This window comes from Eptesicus fuscus, chromosome 22 (genome assembly GCF_027574615.1).
Source record: "Eptesicus fuscus isolate TK198812 chromosome 22, DD_ASM_mEF_20220401, whole genome shotgun sequence".
Taxonomy (NCBI): Eukaryota; Metazoa; Chordata; class Mammalia; order Chiroptera; family Vespertilionidae; genus Eptesicus; species Eptesicus fuscus.
Window position 1 is genome coordinate 33481970 of NC_072494.1, and position 17164 is coordinate 33499133.

The 17164-nt window shown below is 47.1% G+C and overlaps 1 protein-coding gene across 3 annotated transcripts in view; it reads right to left on the reverse strand.

Moving 5' to 3' along the window:
* Positions 1-1111: 1111 nt before the first annotated feature.
* LOC129147979 (membrane cofactor protein-like) overlaps positions 1112-17164 on the reverse strand; it is a 65412-nt gene continuing 49359 nt past the window's right edge. The window contains exons 10-13 of one of the 3 annotated variants that reach the window (XR_008555192.1): positions 13057-13143; positions 4239-4286; positions 2738-2773; positions 1112-1359 (exon numbers count right to left, since the gene is read on the reverse strand). The gene's annotated coding sequence lies outside the window, so the exon portion shown is untranslated. Of the gene's footprint in view, positions 1360-2233; positions 2281-2737; positions 2774-4238; positions 4287-13056; positions 13144-17164 lie in introns of those variants that run through there. The other 2 variants (XR_008555191.1, XM_054712109.1) reach the window with 2 other exon arrangements.

Sequence of the window (17164 nt, forward strand, 5' to 3'; positions counted from 1 at the left end):
TTTTTACAGAGAGGAAGGGAGAGGGATAGAGAGTTAGATACATCGATGAGAGAGAAACATCGATCAGCTGCCTCCTGCACACCCCCTACTGGGGATGTGCTAGCAACCAAGGTACATGCCCTTGACCAGAATCGACCCAGGACCCTTGAGTCCGCAGGCCGACGCTCTATCCACTGAGCCAAACCGGTAAGGGCAGGCTGAGGTGTTGTTAATAAGCCTGATACACAAATCTGAACACAATTTAGGTGAAATAATGTGTTAAGTCTCGAGCCCAGTAATTCCTCACGTGAGGTGTTGGGCCCAGGCCTCACTGAGAAGCCGGCATATAGTTCGGGAGGAGCAGGGGTGGTGGGCGGGGGGGGGGGGGGGGGGGGCAGAGGGGCGGGGGAAGACTAGTGTGTCCATATATTGGGGAGTTTAAGTTTTCCTTGAACACAAGAAAAGCTGTATTTTGGGTTTATTCTCATGAGACAGCTCCTCCCTACCTTCTGATCAGTGTCACCCAAGGAGCCTGTACAGAGGGATGCTTAGCCGCCACCCTTTCAGGTTCTGCCTTAACTCTTCCAGCAATGGGACCTGGGCATCGCTTTTTGCTGTTTGTTTCAAACTCACCCCAGGTGATGCTAATGCGTAGCCAGGGTTGACAACCACGCGTCTGTGGCTTTGCTCCTCACAGTGTGTTCTGAGGACCCACAGCATTGGTGGCCGGTCTCCTGTGGCGGCGGTGACAAGTCTCAGCAGGTGGGGAGCCTCAGTGTCTTCCGGCCTCTAGAAAACATGCTACAGCCTGGGTAACTGGTGAACAACAGAAATGCGGTCCTCACAGTTCAGGAGGCTGGGAAGCCCAAGATCGAGGCCCTGGCAGTGTGGGCATCTAGTGAGAGCCAGCTTTGTGGTTCACGGGCAGTGCCTTCTAGTGTAAGTTCACGTGGCAGAGGGCTGAGGGAGTTTCCTGGGATTCCTTTATAGGGACACTAATCCCAATTGTGAAGCCTGAGCCCTCTGACCTAGTAACTTCCCAGTGGCCCCACCTCCTAATGCCATCACCTTGGAGGTTAGGGTTTAACACAGGAGTTTTGGAGGAACACAGACACTCACACAGTGTCTCAAAACAACACACATTTATTCTTTTCGTTCTGGAAGTCATAAGTCAGAAATCAATTTCACTGGATGGAAATGAAGGTGTGGGCTGGGCCACCCGCCCACCAGGGGACTGGGAGAGAAGCTGTTTCCTTGCCTTTTCCAGCTTCTGTAGCTGCATTCTTTGCTTTCTGGCTCCTGCCTCCATTCTCCATCCAGCAGCATTTTGCTTGAGTGGTCACATTGCCTGGTGCTGTAGTCACATCTCCCTCTGCCTTCCTCTTAGAAGGAGACTGTCATTACATTTAGGGTCCCACCTGGATAATCTGGGGTAATTTCCCCACCCAAGGTCTCATCTTTGAAGACCTTTTGCCATGCAGGTAACATCACAGGTCCCAGGTGTTAGTACCCTGATATCTGTGGGGCCATGACACAGGAGCCTACCACAAACTGCAGAATGTGGGACTCAGGAATGCAAACACAGAACCCCAACTGAGACCCATTTGAATTAGAATTTGCATTTTATCAACATCAACTTGTGATTCACCTACACACTAAAATGTGAGCAGCATAGTAATACGGCATCTCATCCAAATATTCTCTCATGATTGAGTTCCATGTCAAATGCAGATGAAGAAGTATTTTCCCAGGAGCCTATTCAGGTGGTAGTAGATGACCAATGACCAATCATTTCCCCAAACAACATAAATAAGTGCTCTTCTAAACATCAGTAGATTACAGAATTGAAGCCATGTGCCCTAACCTAAATTACAGTGAATAGAATTGTCAAAGCCTCCACAGTGAACTATTTTAAATTTAGTCCTGGCTCCCAATCCACTGTAGGATTTAGGGTAAAACTAGGGCAGGAGAGGCACTATAAGGATCCATGATTTTCTGTAGAACTTAAATCTCAAGCCCCCACAGGAAATTTTTTCAGTCATAAAAGCTAAAACAACTCTGCACAGATTACTCTTGTCAGAATAATACTAAAAGTAGATGCAAATATTTAGCAAGAAGTGCAATTTTGACAGCACACTCATGCAAGCATGTTTTTAACAAGACAGCACGCAATACAGATGCAAGCAAAAGCTGCACAAGTACATCAAGATGAGAAGCAACAACAGGTTCAAGAAACATGTTTAATTTACTCTCCCTGATGTGACGACATTTAGACACAGGTGCCAACCACTGCAACGCCAACTACAAGAAACCAGAAAACAAATGACATGTAACCCTAAAAACTAACGCCAAGTTTCAAAATCCAGGAGAAGAGATTAATGTTGGCTACATTTCAGTGGGCAGAAATATCATTTTACTTAGCCCGTATTCATTCATATTCTATCTGGACTCTTCACTGTCTAAATGCAGCTCCCTGGTATCACTCAGGGTCTGCGGTAAGTCAGGCAAGAGCCCTCACTAATTTAGAATATTACTGAAAGCATATTTGGGATTTAAGATTTGTTACTACAAGGACATGTAGAATACAAAAGAATATACAATACCAACACAGGGTAGAATCATATAAAAGGTCAGGTATTTCTAGACTAGTTTACTTAATGTCAAACTATGAAAACTATAGAAACTAAAAAAGTTATTAAAATGCACTTGTTTACATTAATATTTTTATTTAAGTGGCAACCAAATTTGGGACACTTACGTACAGTCAGAATAATCACAGCAATGAGTCCTCCATCTGAGAAAAAATAAAACCAGTTTGAAGGTAATTGAACACACATGGGTCTCCACATAGTTGACACATTTTAATTTTGATCAGATCATCTGTAAACTACAGCAAAGACAAGTTTATCATTCTAGTTTAGTGTGACTGCTAGCTAGTGCATCCAGCTCATTTTGGTCATAGAACCCTTCTCATATGATTCCAGACTTAGGGTCCAACTTATGAAACTCTTATTAGGACCTGACTTGTTTTGGTGCTGTAGTAGCCCCACCAGGTTCTTAAAAATTGGAATTATTAAAAATATTCGAATAAATTATTATAAAAATTATAATTTACTACATTAGAGGAAAATCATTTTAAGAATGTATTAGCCCTTTCTAGTTGGCTTAGTTCAGTATTCAGTCTATCATTCTTATGATTTTGTTAGAAATTTCACTTATATTGTTTCACAAAAGTGAGTCTGTGGAATAAGCCACAAATGAAACTCTATTAATTGATTACATAAATCTATTTTGCAGACCACAAACTATACATTATCGTAAAAATCTTTCCTCATGCATCCTCACCCCCCAAGTTAAGATCTTAATTATGAAGAGCATTCTAAGAATGAAAAAACCAGAGCACATGGATAAATTATGCATGGAAACTTGAACATGCATTTTTTATGGTGCAGAGAGCAATAAGTAATACTACAAGATCTTAAACCTTAGAAATGTTCAGTAGTACCTCTGTTCCCAAACTGCCATTATTTTTATTAAATTAGGTCAAAGCATAAAATGTCTTGTTTACCTCTGCTCTTTTAATTTCATTTAAAAAATCAATTTTTTAGTGAATTAAAATGGATTTGGATTTACTGGCACAATGAACCTTTGACAACAGTGTTCAGAGGGAAAGCTTAATAGGCCTAAAGTGATTAACCTTACTAAACTAGTCTAATGTAAAGAAAAGTAATATCTATTTTTTCTCATTTATTCAACAAAAATCCTAATATTTCATGTGACTGTCACAACCATACTTTACCCTTTCCTTTAACAAATATTGTGTGAACTATGTGCATCTACATAAAGTGTGATATACCAGCCTATTGTAGAAGAAAACTAACCTAACTTACGGTATGTTAAGGCTTGTATATATAAGGTATGAATAGACAGAACATTATTTATAAATTGCCTTTACAAAATAACACTATCACATGGAAAGCAAGTTAGCTTTTATATATTTCAATCTACAAATAAACACAGCAATTTAGAAAGTTACCTCACTCTACTAGGAATTTGATGGACTTCTTATAACTGTATTATCTACATGTATCTACACATACTACTGCTTCCCTTTATCATATCTGCACTATTAGAATAAATACAAATGCCAATTTTCACATGACAGGTTGTTTCTTCTCTAACTGCAGATATTTGAAATATATTTTCATGGAGAACTCTAAGGTCTCAGAATGGAGGGTTATTAATATCCAAAATAATACCTAAATCATCGGCTGTAGTTGGTGATTCATTAGAGGGTCTTTTATTTTCTAGAAGAAGAAAAAAAAGGAATAATTTTTAAAAGAAGTAAAAAAATACTAAAGCTTACAGACTCGTAAATTCATAGGTTTGCAGTGTTTGTCTTTTCACAAAATCTTTTATAATTTATTTTCCTTATATAAATAATGTTAATGTTTCTCATTTAAAGTAGTATCATAACAATTATAAATTTATATTCAGTCATCAGCATTCTTCTTTCTCTCCAGTAACATTTCCTGTGACAATATTCTGTGGTACAGAATGCAAATTTATCATTAGTGTATCCTCAATATTAGCCTAGGGATTCAATGGGACTCTAATTATAATTAAAAGATATAGGAGAGCTTAATAAGTGATTTTGAGGGTATTCTGTAATGCAGAAAAATTTCAACATAGATGAGAAACCAAGATGGCGGCATAGGTAAACACCTGAACTTGCTGCCTTACACAACCACTTCAAAACTACAACTAAAAGACAAAACGGACATCATCCAGAACCACAGGAAGGTTGGGTGAGTGGAAATTCTACAACTAGAAGGAAAGAGAAAAGCACACTGAGACTTAGAGGAGCTGCGGAAGTAAAGGCAGAGGTACGGAGGCATGCACGGAAAGGGCTGGTAACTGAGTACACAGCTGTCTTTTTCAATCAGGAGGGAGACACAAGCTCCTGACTGCTCTGAACTCCAGTTCCAGGTGAGACTCTGGGGACCAAGACTCATACGGGGAGAAACTGGACTGTCTGGCATCAGGTGGAACACAGGGGTGGCTTTCTCTCAGAGGTGCTTGCAGCAATTACTGCAGGACACTGAGACCCAGGGGCCTCTTAGGGCAGGGCTGATGGGAAGCCATTGCTGTTTCCTCTGTCCTGAGACCCCCACCCCACCCTGAGGCTGGGTGGCCTCAGGCAGAGCTAAATTAGCACCTCCTTGGAGATCCAAGAGCCAGTGTACCCAGTGGTCAGAGCGGGACCAACCAGATTACAACTGCTCAGATCCATAAGGGACACACTCAGGGGGCAGACTCAGTGAGCACGAAAACCCCACTGAAGCAAGTCCTGACCCATAAGGGTGTCTCCTGCATAGAAGTTCTCCCATTGTAGACACAGCTGATCCTCATAGCCAATTGGCCTGGAGGTCAATTCCTCCCAGTGATACCAACAACAATCAAGGCTTACCTACAACAAGACAGTGCACACAGCCCACAAAGGGGTTCACCAAGAGTGTCCACCTTAGGTAACTGGGGAGGCTGAGCCACTGGGCCCAATAGGACACCTAGCACATAAAGCCACTCTATCAACACAGGGAAGCAGCCAAAATGAGGAGACAAAGAAACAGGTCATAAATGAAAGAAATGGAGGAAAGCAAATGACTGGATATAGAGTTCAAAACCACGGTTATAAGGTTTTTCAAGAATTTTCTAGAAACCACTGATAAATTTAGTGAGAGCCTCAAGGATATGAAAAAGGACCAACTAGAAATTAAGCATACACTGACTGAAATAAAGAATAATATACAGAGATCCAACAGCATTCTAGAGGATTGCAAGAATCAAGTCAAAGATTTGAAATACAAAGAAGCAAAAAATACCCAACTGGAAAAGAAAAAAGAATAAAAAAATATGAAGATAGTGTAAGGAGCTCTGGGACAACTTCAAGCGTTCCAACATCTGAATTATGGGGGTGCCAGAAGAAGAGAGAAAGCAAGATAATGAAAACCTATTTGAAGAGATAATGACAGAAAACTTCCCCCATCTGGTGAAAGAAATAGACTTACAAGTCCAGGAAGCACACAGAACCCCAAACAAAAGGAATCCAAAGAGGACCACACCAAGACTCATCATAATTAAAATGCCAAGGGCAAAAGACAAAGAGAGAATCTTACAAGCAGCAAGAGAAAAAAGTTAGTTACCTACAAGGGAGTACCCATACGATTGTCAGCTGATTTCTCAACAGAAACTATGCAGGCCAGATGGGAGTGGCAAGAAATATTCAAAGTGATGAATAGCAAGAACCTATAACCAAGATTACTCTACCTAGCAAAGCTATCATTCAGAATTGAAGGTCAGATAAAGAGCTTCACAGATAAGAAAAAGCTAAAGGAGTTCATCACTGCCAAACCAGTATTATATGAAATGCTGAAAGGTATTCTTAAAGAAGAGGAGGAAGAAAAAGGTAAAGATAAAATTTATGAACAACAAATACATATCTATCGGAAACCAAGATGGCGGCATAGGTGAAACACCTAACCTGCAGCCGGGCACAACAATTTCAAAGGCACAACTAGAGGTCAGAACGGACATCGTCCAGAACCACAGGAGAGCTGCCGGACTGAAATGCCCACAGCTGGGGGGAAGGAGAAGGCCACGGGGACAATCGGGGGAGCCGTAAAAGCCTGAGGTATGGAGAAACGGGCGGAGACACGAGCACGCGCGCCTGCGGAGAGGATGGAGCCGGAGAGGAAGGGGCGGCTGACGGCCTGGCCGGCGTTCACTGGCAGGAAGGAGATAAAGGCTCCGGAGTGTGCTAAGCGCCGGCTCCGACTGCACTGAGCGCCAGTTCCGGGCGAAACCCTGGGAAGCCAGGCGCAGGCTGGGGGAATGAATCTGGGCTGTGGGGCGCAGGCACAGAGGAGCGGGGGAAGGCAGAGCTCCAGAGGCGCGCACGGGAAGGGGCGCAAAAGACGGACTGTTGCCTGCGCCACTGAACTGCCCTAGCGGGAAGGAGACATAAGCTCAGGACCGTGCTGAACCCCAGTTCCGACTGCACTGAACCCCAGTTCCGGGCGAAACCCTGGGAAGCCAGGCGCACGCTGGGGGAATGAATTTGGGCTGTGGTGGCGGAGGCACAGAGAAGCGGCGGCTCCAGACGCGCGCACTGGAAGGTGCGCAGAGGACGGACTTTTGCCTGCGCCAGTGGGTGGCCCTGCTGGGAAGGAGACAGGGACGCCAGACTGCGCTGAGACCCAGTTCCAACTACACTGAAACCCAGTTCCAGGCGAGAATCTGGGAGTCCAGATTCATTAGGGGAGGGACTGGACTGTTTGGCAGTGGGCGAAACTCCAGGGCGCGTTTCTCTCAGAGGTGTTTGCAAGGAATACAGAGGGACACAGACACAGGAGCCTCATAGGGCGGGGCTGACAGGAAGCCAAGGTTGTAGGCTCCACCCTGTAGCTCCGCCCCAGCCAAGCTGAGCAGAAGCTTTTTCCTGCTGAGTGCCACAGGTAGTGGCTGACCCACACTACATTGGAGACCCAGAAACGAGGGCATCTAGTGGTTGGTGGGAGATCACACCAGATTTCAATCACTTGCATAAGGGAGGCATTCTAGAGGCAGACTCAGTGAGCGCCAAGGCATTGCTGCATCAAGACCCGGCCCACAAACATGTCTCCTGCACAGCAACTCTTCCTATATAGACAAAGAGGGTCCTCACGGCCAATTGGCCTGGAGGACAATTCCTCCCAGTGACACCAACAACAATCAAGACTTAACTGAACAAAGGAGGACCAAGATGGAGACATAGGGCGGCAGCCTGATCGTTGCCTACCACAACAATATTGAGACAACGACGGGAGAGCAGAGCAGACACCAGCCAGAAAGACCGTGGGGCTGGACCAGCAGATGCTCTACAACTAGAATAAAAGAGAGGGGTACGCAGGATGATGCTGATGCCGGTGACCCAAAGTCCACACTTTAAGAACTATGGCTCAGGCGACACAATGGTGGCCTGGAACGTGCTCGGCGCAGTTCCCCCGGCGGTCTCCGGCTGAGGGGACGGCTCCACTCGCTGCCGAGCACGGACAGACGAGCCCCTGGGAGACATGGGGAGGGAGACTCCGTGCTTGCTGACCTCCGAGTCCTTCAAGAATCTCAATGCCCCGAAGTGGCCAGGTGCGCACGCTCAGCGACTGGCCACCGTTGCAGACCCAAGGGCCGACGCAGCGACACCGGACCAGCCCACCGCCGGGCACCGGGCACACCGGAGCCTTGCCGAGCCCGCCGCCCAACGAGTTCTGCGGCAGCCGCCCTGGAGCTCTGAGAAAATGACCGAAGGAATTGCTGAGAGGGAATTGACCAACAGGAATTGGGATCAAGAAGACGAAACCCCGCTGAGACCCGAGTCCAGGCGAGCCTGCGAGCCTCTGGGCTCAGATGTGGTCACACGCCTCTGGGTCTAGGTGAGGCCTCACGCCCCTGGGTTTGGGTGAGGCCACGCGCCCCTGGGTCCAGGTGAAGCTGGATTCCGGGTTCGGGTGAGGCCATGTGCCCCTGGGTCCGGGCGAATCTGAACCCTGGGTCCGGGTGAGGCCGTGGGCCCCTGGATCCGGGTAAGGCTGGGTCCCGAGTACGGGTGAGGCCGTGAGCCCCTGGATCCGGGTGAGACCACGCGACCAGGGGTCTGAGAGAGGTAACGCGCCCCTGGGTCCGGGTGGCTTCGTGCACCTAGGTCCAGGTGAGGCCACGTGCCCCTGGGTCTGAGAGAGGCCACGCACCCCTAGGTCCGGGCGAGACCATGTGTCCCTGGATCCGGGTGGGGCCTCGTGCACCTAGGCCCGGGTGGGGCCGCGTGCCCCTGGGTCTGGGGGAGGCCAGGCGTCCCTGGGTCCGGGTGAGACCGTGTGTCCCTGGATCCGGGTGAGGCCCCGTGCGCCTAGGCCCGGGTGAGGCCACGTGCCCCTGGGTCTGGGGGAGGCCAGGCGTCACTGGGTCCGGGTGAGACCGTGTGTCCCTGGATCCGGGTGAGGCCTCGTGCGCCTAGGCCCGGGTGAGGCCACGTGCCCCTGGGTCTGGGGGAGGCCAGGCGTCCCTGGGTCCGGGTGAGACCGTGTGTCCCTGGATCCGGGTGAGACCTCGTGCACCTAGGCATGGGTGAGGTCACGTGCCCCGGGGTCTGAGAGGCCAAGCGTCCCTGGGTCCGGGTGAGACCATGTGTCCCTGGATCCGGGTGAGGACGCGTGCACCTAGACCCGGGTGAGCCCAAGTGGCCCTGGGTCTGGGAGAGGCCAAGCGTCCCTGGGTCCGGGTGCGACCATGTGTCCCTGGAGCCGGATGAGGCCTCGTGCACCTAGGCCCGGGTGAGGCCACGTGCCCCTGGGTCTGGGAGAGGCCAAGCGTCCCTGGGTCCGGGTGAGACCATGTGTCCCCGGATCCGGGTGAGGCCTCGTGCATCTAGGCCCGGGTGAGCCCAAGTGGCCCTGGGTCTGGAAGAGGCCAAGCGTCCCTGGGTCCGGGTGAGACCATGTGTCCCTGGATCCGGGTGAGGCCTCGTGCACCTAGGCCCAGGTGAGGCCACGTGCCCCTGGGTCTGGGAGAGGCCAAGCGTCCCTGGGTCCGGGTGAGACCATGCGTCCCTGGATCCGGATGAGGCCTCGTGCACCTAGGCCCGGGTGAGCCCAAGTGGCCCTGGGTCTGGGAGAGGCCAAGCGTCCCTGGATCCGGGTGAGACCATGTGTCCCTGGATCCGGGTGAGGCCTCGTGCACCTAGGCCCGGGTGAGCCCAAGTGGCCCTGGGTCTGGGAGAGGCCAAGCGTCCCTGGGTCCGGGTGAGACCATGTGTCCCAGGATCCGGGTGAGGCCTCATGCACCTAGGCCCGGGTGAGCCCAAGTGGCCCTGGGTCTGGGAGAGGCCAAGCGTCCCTGGATCCGGGTGAGACCATGTGTCCCTGGATCCGGGTGAGGCCTCGTGCACCTAGGCCCGGGTGAGCCCAAGTGGCCCTGGGTCTGGGAGAGGCCAAGCGTCCCTGAGTCCGGGTGAGACCATGTGTCCCAGGATCCGGGTGAGGCCTCATGCACCTAGGCCCGGGTGAGCCCAAGTGGCCCTGGGTCTGGGAGAGGCCAAGCGTCCCTGGGTCCGGGTGAGACCATGTGTCCCTGGATCCGGGTGAGGCCTCGTGCACCTAGGCCCGGGTGAGCCCAAGTGGCCCTGGATCTGGGAGAGGCCAAGCGTCCCTGGATCCGGGTGAGACCATGTGTCCCTGGATCCGGGAGAGGCCTCGTGCACCTAGGCCCGGGTGAGCCCAAGTGGCCCTGGGTCTGGGAGAGGCCAAGCGTCCCTGGGTCCGGGTGAGACCATGTGTCCCAGGATCCGGGTGAGGCCTCGTGCACCTAGGCCCGGGTGAGCCCAAGTGGCCCTGGGTCTGGGAGAGGCCAAGCGTCCCTGGGTCCGGGTGAGACCATGTGTCCCTGGATCCGGGTGAGGCCTCGTGCACCTAGGCCCGGGTGAGCCCAAGTGGCCCTGGGTCTGGGAGAGGCCAAGCATCCCTGGGTCCGGGTGAGACCATGTGTCCCTGGATCCGGGTGAGGCCTCGTGCACCTAGGCCCGGGTGAGGCCACGTGCCCCTGGGTCTGGGAGAGGCCAAGCGTCCCTGGGTCCGGGTGAGACCATGCGTCCCTGGACCCGGATGAGGCCTCGTGCACCTAGGCCCGGGTGAGCCCAAGTGGCCCTGGGTCTGGGAGAGGCCAAGCGTCCCTGGGTCCGGGTGAGACCATGTGTCCCTGGATCCGGGTGAGGCCTCGTACACCTAGGCCCGGGTGAGCTCAAGTGGCCCTGGGTCTGGGAGAGGCCAAGCGTCCCTGGGTCCGGGTGCGACCATGTGTCCCTGGATCCGGATGAGGCCTCGTGCACCTAGGCCCGGGTGAGGCCACGTGCCCCTGGGTCTGGGAGAGGCTAAGCGTCCCTGGGTTCGGGTGAGACCATGCGTCCCTGGATCCGGATGAGGCCTCGTGCACCTAGGCCCGGGTGAGCCCAAGTGGCCCTGGGTCTGGGAGAGGCCAAGCGTCCCTGGGTCCGGGAGAGACCATGTGTCCCTGGAACCAGGTGAGGCCTTGTGCAACTAAGCCCGGGTGAGGCCACGTGCCCCTGGTTCTGGGAGAGGCCAAGCGTCCCTGGGTACGGGTGAAGCCAGATCCTGGGTCCGGGTGAGGCCGTGCGCCCCTGGATCCATCCGGGTGAGGCTGGGTCCCAGGCCCGGGTGAGACCACGCGCCCCTTGGGTATGGGTGAGACCACGTGCCCCTTAGTCCGGGTGACGCCGTGCCCCTGGGTTCGGCCGAGACCAAACCAGAGGGAGTCGGACCTCCATTACCACCATTTGTCCACCATCCAGAGCTGAGGGGTCAGTGCTGACATGTACACATAAGGAACTACTGGACATTGAAATTGGGTCTCAAAAGAACTGTTGGTCCAGGGGGAAGCTCGCTACAGATTGATTCATTTGCCTGTCAGCATAACTATTATTGCTCGTCTCACATTCAGTTCTTATTAGTATATATCTAGTGACATATGATCTCGCTCATCTAGGGGAAATGATGAACAACATAGACTGAGGAACAAGAACAGAACCAGAAGCAAGGAGGCATCGATCGGACTATCGGGCCTCAGAGGGAGGATAGGGGAGGGTAGGGGGAGGGTGGGGGGAGGAGGAGAGTTCAACCAAAGGACCTGTATGCATGCATATAAGCCTATCCAACGGTTAAGTTCAACAGGGGATTGGGGCATGCGTGGGGAGAGGGGTGGTATGGGAATGGGGGGATGAGGACAAATATGTGACACCTTAATCAATAAAGAAATTAAAAAAATAAAAAAAAAAATAATAAAATATAAATAATACGAGTGCTGTCTGCTAAATTCAAGAAAATTTATGTATTTATGAAATAAATAAATAAATTACTTACCTAAATTATTTAAATAAAAAAAAAAAACAAAAAAACAAATACATATCTATCACCAAGTGAATCTAAAAATCAAGTGAATAAAAAAATCTGATGAACAGAATAAACTGGTGAATATAATAGAATAAGGGGCATAGAAAGGGAGTGGACTGACAATCCTTGGGGGGAAAGGGGCGTGGGGGGTGCAGGAAGAGACTGGACAAAAATCATACACCTATGGATGAGGGGTGGGGGGTTAGTGCATGGAGTGGGGTGGGAACCAGGTGGAGGGGAGCTATGGGGGGAAAAAGAGGAACAACTGTAATAATCTGAACAAAAAAGATTTATTAAATAAATAAATAAGAAATAAATAAATAAATATAAATAAAATAAAAATTTCAACATAATGAGGCCCATTCATGCAATACTCATAGGTAACATCATACTCAATGGTGAAAGACAAAGTTTTCCTCTTAAAATCAAGAACAAGACAGGAAGAGCGTGTTTGACATTTCTATTGAACATAATAGCAACAATGATTATCAGAGCAATTAGGCAAGAAAAGAAAGCAAATTGGGAAGGGAGAAATAAAATTATAGCGCTGTTCTAGATCAGCGATTTTTAAGTAGAAAACTGTAAAGATTACAAAAATACACATGCACAGACACTCACCTGTTGGAGCTAATAAATAAATTTGGCAAAGTTACAGTCTATGAAACCAAGTAAAAATCAGTTGCACTTCATGACACTAACCATGAGCAAACCAAAAGGAAACGAAGAAAACTATTCTATTTACAATAGCATCAAAAACGAGTAAAATACTGCCCTGACCAGGTGGCCCAGTTGTTTGGAACGTAGTTCCATACACCAAAAATACAGGTTTCATTCCTGGTCAGAGAACATATTCTAGGTCTCTGGTTTGATCTTTTTTTGGGGATACAAAAGAGGTAAAATACATGAAAAGAAACTTCACCAAGGTGGTGAAAGACTCCTACTCTGCAAAACTACCAAATAGTGCCAATAGAAGACAGTATAAATAAATGAAAAAACATCCTGTGTTCATACATTAGAAGAGTTGATATTGTTAAGGTGTTGATACCACACAAAGCAACCTACAGATTACATGCAATCCCCTCACCTTCTTGAATATGCATTTTGCGGAAATAGAAAAATCCAACATATAATTCATATGGAACCTCAAGGGACTAGGAAGAGCCAGGATAATCTGGAAATGAAAGAACAAAGTTGAGAGAACTCCCATTTTCTGATTTTAAAACTAACTCAAAAGCTACAATAATCAAAACACAGTGCTACAGCATAAATACAGACAGACCAATGCAATAGAATACAGAGCTCACATATAAACTTTTGCATATATGTGCAAATGATGGTATGGAAGGGTGCTAAGAACATTTAATGGGGAAGGGCAATCTTTTCACCAAATGGTTTTTTTTGAAAACTGAATATCTACATACAAAAGAATGAAGTTGGATCCTTATCTTACATCATATACAAAAATGAACTCAAAGTGGATCAAAGAAATAAAACTATAAAACACAGAAAAAAACACAGAGGACAAGCTTCATGATGTTGGATCTGACTGTGATTTTTGGAGTGTGATGCCAAAAGCATAGGCAGCAAAGAAAAAATAGATAAATTGGATGGACTTCAGTAAAATTAAAACTTTTATCAATGGTCATTATAAATAGAGTGAAAAGGCAATCCATAGAATAGGAGGAGACATCAGCAAATAATACATCACATAAGGGATTAATATACAAAATATATAATGAACACCTAAATTTAGTGTCAGAAAAGAAAATGTGCATAGGACTTCCAGAGACATTTTCCCCAATATAAAATACCAATAAGCACATGAAAATATGATCACTAACCATTAGGAAATGAAAATAAAACCACAATGGGTGCTACTTCATATACATTAGGATGCCTAGTATAAAAAAACAAGTATTGGTAAAGCGGTGGAGAAATTGGAATCTTCTTGGGTCACTGGTAGGAATGGAAAATGGTGCAGTTGCCATGGAAGACAGTATGGCTGCTCCTCAAAAAGTAAACACATAACCCAGCAGCTCTACTCCTGAGCATATACCCACCAAAATTGAAAACAGGCCTCAAATATTTACCCAAATGTCAATTTTCAGAGAAGCATATTCAGACTAGCCAAAAGTTGGAAACAAATCAAGTGTCTATCATCAGGTGAATGGATTAAAAAATAAATAAAAGAGGTGGAAACAACAGACAATGGAATATTACTCAACTATTAACTCTTTGCACTCGCTTGCTTTTTTCTCTATTCCTTTATTCTACTAGGGATTTAATTTTTTAAATACCCCAGGTTTTACAAAGCGCGGCAGTAGAATAAAAAACTGGAGTTTCTTTTCATACAAACTTAATTATTTGGATTTTTTTATATTTCAAATTATTGATACATTCAAAGAGTAATTTTAATCTCTATAATTTTTCATGGTGTGATATTTTTTGAAACATTCACCCACATGAAGACCTGGTTTACATTCACATGTTTCGCAAATATAAATTGTCTCTCTTCTTCCTCCTTTGATTTTTTTCTGTTAGAACAAGCAACACAATCTTTGTGTTTTTTGTTAGGGTGAGGTGTGATTATATGGAGCTTTCCATCTAAATGTTGCTCTAAATTAGTGGATAATAATCTACCCCTGGAAGTTAGTGTACTGGTCTAACCTTTTTCACGTGACTGATGTGTCTTAGAAACAAATAGCCTTTGAAGATGCCATTGGTGAAGCTTAGGTGGTGGCATCAGTTGAGACGGCATTTACATTTTACTTGTCCTTTCATGCTAATGAAAACAAGAAAAGATACTGGAAAAATAGACAAAAATCCCCCCCGCCCCCCCCTCCCCCCCCCCCCCTGCGGTGAAACTACGTGTCGAGTGTGGCTCGACATACGAGCTGCTACCGATGCTAACCATGTCGAGTCACACTCGACATCCGAGTGCAAAAGGTTAAAAGAAATAAACTGCTGATACTTGCTACAAGGTAGATAAACCTTGAAAACATTATGCTAAGTGAAATAAGCCAGAAGTGATCCCACTTCTATGAGGTACCTAAAATGGTTAAGTTCATAGAAAACTGAATAGCCATGCCAAGGTTGGGAAGAGAGGGAAATGGAGAGTTGTAGTTTAATGGGTACAATGTTTTAGTTTTAGATATATAGAACTTATGGTTGCACAACAATATGAATATACCTAATATCATTTAAATGTACACTTAAAAGGGTGAAAATGGTAAAAATAAAATACAATAAAAGTTCATGTACAAAAATTAGCATAGAGAGTGGCTTAAACATTTCTGAAAAGGAAGTGTTCTGCCAGATATTAAAACATAACATTTTTTGTTGACAGAAAACTTCCCCTACCTGGTGAAAATAAATGGATTTATAAGTGTAGGAAGCACAGAGAGTCCCAAACAAGAGGAACCCAAAGAGGCCCACACCAAGATACATCATAATTAAAATGCCAAAGGTTAAAGACAAAGAAGGAATCTTAAAAGCAGCAAGAGAAAAGTAGTTAGTTACCTACAAGGGAGCATGCATATGACTGTCAGCTGATTTCACAACAGAAACTTTGCAGGCCAGAAGGGAGTGGCAAGAAATATTGAAAGTGATGAAAAGCGAGGTTCTACAACCAAGATTACTCTCTATCCAGCAAACTATGAATTAGAATTGAAGGTCAGAAAAAGTGCTTCCCAGAGGAAAAAAAGTAATGGAATCCATCACTACGAAACCAATATTACATGAAATGTTGAAGGATATTCTAGAAGTAGAAGAAGGAGGAGGAGGAAGAGGAGGAGGAGGAGGAGGGAAGAAGAAGAAGAAGAAGGAGGAGGAGGAGAAGAAGAAGAAGAAGAAGAAGAAGAAGAAGAAGAAGAAGAAGAAGAAGAAGAAGAAGAAGAAGAGGAGGAGGAGGAGGAGGAGGAGGAAGGAGGAGAAGGAGGAGGAGGAGGAGGAGGGAAGAAGAAGAAGAAGAAGAAGAAGAAGAAGAAGAAGAAGAAGAAGAAGAAGAAGAAGAAGAAGAGAAGGAGGAGGAAGGAGGAGGAGGAAGAGGAGGAGGAGGAGGAGGGAAGAAGAAGAAGAAGAAGAAGAAGAAGAAGAAGAAGAAGAAGAAGAAGAAGAAGAAGAAAAGAAGAACAACAACAAGATGAATAAGAAGAACCAGAATAATAATAATAAGAAGAAATACAATAAATACATATCTATTAACAATTGAAACTAAAAATCAAATTAAATGAACAAGGAATCTAATGAAAAAATTAAACTGATGAATAAAATAGAACCAGAGACATCAAAACATGTAACAGACTCAGGAATCTCAAAGGGAAGTGGGGAGGTGGGCAGGAAGAGATTAACCAAAGAATTTATATGCATACTAGAGGCGCAGGGCACAGATTCATGCACTAGTGGGGTCCCTTGGCCTGGCCTGCAGGGATCTAGCCAAAACCAGCTCTCTGACATCTCCTGAGGGGACTGGGATTGCAAGAGAGTGGTTTTCGGGTGACGCACCCCAGAATCGGGCTCCCTCCTCTCTGGTTCCAGGTGCATCACCTGAGAACTGCAGCTGCCAAGTTACCACAGCTCAGCAACTCCTGTGTTGAGCATCTGCCCCGTGGTCAGTGTGCATCATAGCTAACAGTTGGGGCATCTGCCTCCTGGTGGCCATTGGGAATCATAGTTACTGGCTGGTTGGCCGTCACTTAGGATTTTATATATATAGAATAGAGGCCCAGTGCACGAAATTCATGTGCTGGCAGGGGTCCCTCAGACCGGCCTGCACCCTTTCCAATCTGCGACCCCTTGGGGGATGTCCAACTGCCGATTTAGGCCCAATCCCTGCAGTATGGGGCCTAAACTGGCAGTCGGACATCCCTCTTGTAATCTGGGACCACTGGCTCCTAACAACTCACCTGCCTGCCGGCCTGATCCCCCTAACTGCTCTCCCCTGCCAGCCTGATCGCCCCTAACTGCTTCTGCCTCGGCCCTGCCACTATGGCTTTGTCCTGAAGGACATCTGGAAGATCTTCTGGAAGATGTTCAGACTAATTAGCATATTACTCTTTTATTAGTATAGATATGCATTACCTATGGACACTAACAATAGGGTGGTGAAAGACTGGGGTGGGGTGAAAACTGGGTTGATGGGGGCAATGGAGGCAAAAAAGGGGGATAGCTATAATGCTCTCAACAATTAAGAT